Source organism: Hoplias malabaricus, chromosome Y (genome assembly GCF_029633855.1).
Source record: "Hoplias malabaricus isolate fHopMal1 chromosome Y, fHopMal1.hap1, whole genome shotgun sequence".
NCBI lineage: Eukaryota > Metazoa > Chordata > Actinopteri > Characiformes > Erythrinidae > Hoplias > Hoplias malabaricus.
This window is the reverse complement of record NC_089820.1, coordinates 3,918,088-3,921,546: the sequence shown is the minus strand read 5'-3', so window position 1 is coordinate 3,921,546 and position 3,459 is coordinate 3,918,088. Positions and strand designations below refer to the sequence as shown.

Here is a 3,459-nt window from a genome sequence, read left to right as displayed (position 1 = left end):
GGGTGAGTGAGAAATTGTACATATGTGTGAATGTGTGATGCCCTGTGTAGCACTTACAGAAGCTGAATGAGTGAATAAATGAATCTCGAATACTCAGAGTTTGTACTGTTCCCAGTATACTCAACATGTAAATGTGGAGAAGGAACATAATTGTGATCAAGTTAAATACAATATTCTTATTATTAAACATGGAAGTGACAATGATAAATACTCAGAATATATAATTATTTAAAGAATGAATTCATAGTCTTATTTTTCTTGTGTTCTGTTTCAACAAACATGTACAATTATCTGAGGAGTTTGTTTTTAATTAGCAGGCAAGTTTTAACTGATTGCTTCGAACAACAATTGAAACTTTCTCTTCAACATTGGAGCTATTAGCTGTTACTTGGACTGTATTCTGACCATCTTCCTCCTGAATGGCATTTTCAGTTTTTCACAGAATTGCATAACACTGCTTCTTAAAATCCTTTCCCATAAAAGCGCTAAAGAAATGGGTTCATACAACTGTTGGCATTGGCAAGAGTGATGCCCAATACTTTTCCGATATTGACAAACATTTTGGAATGCTTATACTTTAACTGCAGAAGGGCAAATGTGTGGTATGGCAGCCAGCAAATCAAGAAACCAGCAATCATTATTGTCATAGTTTTAAATGGCCTTTTGAATTTTCCCATCTGATTGGCTTTTAGCTTTCGAACAGTGACAATGTAGCAGATGACAGTAATGAGGAATGGAACAAATCCAAAAATGAATCTGGATATCACTGTTCCAATACGGTTTTGATCATTTCTGTAATTTCTGACACATTGCTTTGTCCGTTCATCCTGAATGTCTTAGAAAATGGCCATCGGTATGCTAAGTAATGCTGACATGATGCAAGATAATATGATTGCCACAGTGGCCTTCCTCACGCTATGCTTATTTTGCACCCACACAGGAAACATAACAATTATGCAATGATCTAGACTGATGATAATGAAGATGATGTTGCTGCTATACATGTGGAAGTACTTAACAAAATACCTGAACTCGCACATGAAGGACCCAAAGACCCACTCATTTTTTATCTTTTGGGCGGCTCCAAAGGGAAGGATGCAGCAGAATATTACGTCAGAAATGGCCAAACTCAGGTACAAGGTGCTGATGACTGATTTCTTCATCTTAAACCCAGTAATCCAGATGACCACACCATTTCCAGCAATACCCAGGATACAGATCATCGCAAGGGCTACCACAAAGAAAACGCATGACTATTAAATAGCAAAGTGTATATTAATTGGGTGTTGGCCACAACACTTAATTAGACCTCAAACTAAAAACAAGGATTAGCATTGAGTTTTACAGAGCAAGACATTTGTTTGCTGTGATGCCTGCTTCGTGCAAAATGTATATTATATAATATAATTATATATATACATATATATTATATTATATGTATATTATATAATTGAAATATTTATGACATTTGCTGTGGTTTTAAGTAAATTAGAGTAACATGTAAATGTATATAAAACATGTATAAAAAAAGTCACCCTAAGCATCAACTTAATGTCATTAGTTCTAAAGACAAGATATTTATATTGGGTAAAATAAATGGAGCACAAAGACAAAGATATAATGTGGGTAGTCTTCTATACGGCCGACAGAATGAGGTTGTTAGGTTTTAGTTCCTCACTGGTTTTGTTTCCACCCTGTTGATGTGCTCTTATGTGTACTGGTTGCTTAAGTTATCCACGCTCATCTCCCCTACTTCATGTGATTGACCTAGCCATGCCCCCTTCCCCCACATGTGACAGTCCCAGGTGTCTCCATTAGACAGTGTTGTCAATAGTGATGTTCGATTTCCTTTCTGATCCGATACAGAGTGAGATTCAGGCAGGTATCTGTGATACCGATCCGATACTGATACTTTACCTAATGTGTCTGGTAAATTATCATTTATTTATTTATTTAAAACACTGATAGATATTGAGGTAGCAGCCTCATTTACAATACAGTCGAGCTATAATTTAATGACACCTAGTCTATGTAATTCACTTAGTGATCAATTCTTTAGGAAATCTTACTTGAATAAATCTGGGCTTTCTTGCCTATGTGAGATTATCTGAGTGATACACATCATTACTCCAAGCCGAACCCATGCAGCTATTTGTTAAAGCAAGTATTTATTTCGTTACTTAATTCCTAACCATGTTATATTAATTTGAACAGCTCCAACACCATTAAAGCTCCACATTTTCTCCCTCTGCACCTGGAAAGTGTCCGCCTGCAGCACCGGAGGAATCTGCCAGAGACTGAGAAGAGATAGAAGTGAAATAGCTCCACACGATTCCATTTATGCTCTACCATTGTGCCTGTCTACAGACTGAGTGACTGACTGACTGACTGATTGACGGAGCAGTGTGCCCGCTGCACTTATGCATTATGCACTTACCCAGGCAGAAGAAAATGTTGTTCCCACCCACCGTGTTTGGTCACTTTTAATGACATTACCTCAAATGACTGAAGTATCAAAAGTATCAATATTTTTATTTGAGAATCAATGTTGGAGCATAAAGGTCTTGTAATGGAGGTATCGATATTTCAGTATCGATCCGCACATCACAAGTTTAAAAGTCCAGTGCCGTTTTAGTCAGAGCCGTATAGAGGGAGAGTTGCACCAACAGAAGTCCAAAATGCTTGCCATTTACATGATTGATGCAGGCTCCAAATACTTCCAGGAAGTTCTAGGTAGTAAATTTAAATGCATCAGAGAGTCAGGGAGAGAAACTGCATATTTGGTCATCATTCTTAAATAAATTCATAGCTTTACAATATTTCTACAGCACATCAACCTGTTTATGTGGTTGCATATGCATTAAAAAAAAGTCTATTTCAGGATTAGTGTGAAAATCTGGGATTACTTGCCACGTAGATATGTTTTAGACATATTATCTAGTTACAGGCATGTTCCTGTTGTTGATTGCATTTAAAACATTTAAAATTATAATTAGTGATCTTCATTAGTGACAAATTAGTGACATTCAATTGCTGTATGATATGTACACATTGACTCAAATATGGCGCTGTGAAAAATCTGAAAATCTGTACTCTCACTAATATTTTTTCATACCAATTTCCAATAACAGCAAAAAAACGTATTTATCGAGTGGGGTTATATATAAAATGATTAACTCTGTAGCTCTGTACTCTGTGGCTCTGTAGTCTCCCTTGTTCTGGTATTGATTATTTGAATTAAAGCAACACCTTTACAAGAAAAAAAACTGAAGTAAATATTTATTTATCTCTGTCTTGCTTGCTCTCTCTCTCTAACTGGTACATTTTGGTCATTTTTCCCTGTTCCCAGTCTCTTTTAATGCTTAGTCTTTGTGCTCTCTCTGGTTCCTTTTGTAAATACTAAGTAGTTCTGTTTAAATAGTTCGCCTTACCTTCGTTAGTTGTAGTTTTAGAGTCTTA

At 36.2% G+C, this 3,459-nt stretch overlaps 1 pseudogene; it reads right to left on the bottom strand.

Annotated features, from left to right (window-relative positions):
• Positions 1-436: 436 nt before the first annotated feature.
• Positions 437-1,223, bottom strand: LOC136677586 (chemerin-like receptor 1; annotated as a pseudogene).
• Between the last annotated feature and the right edge of the window lie 2,236 nt (positions 1,224-3,459).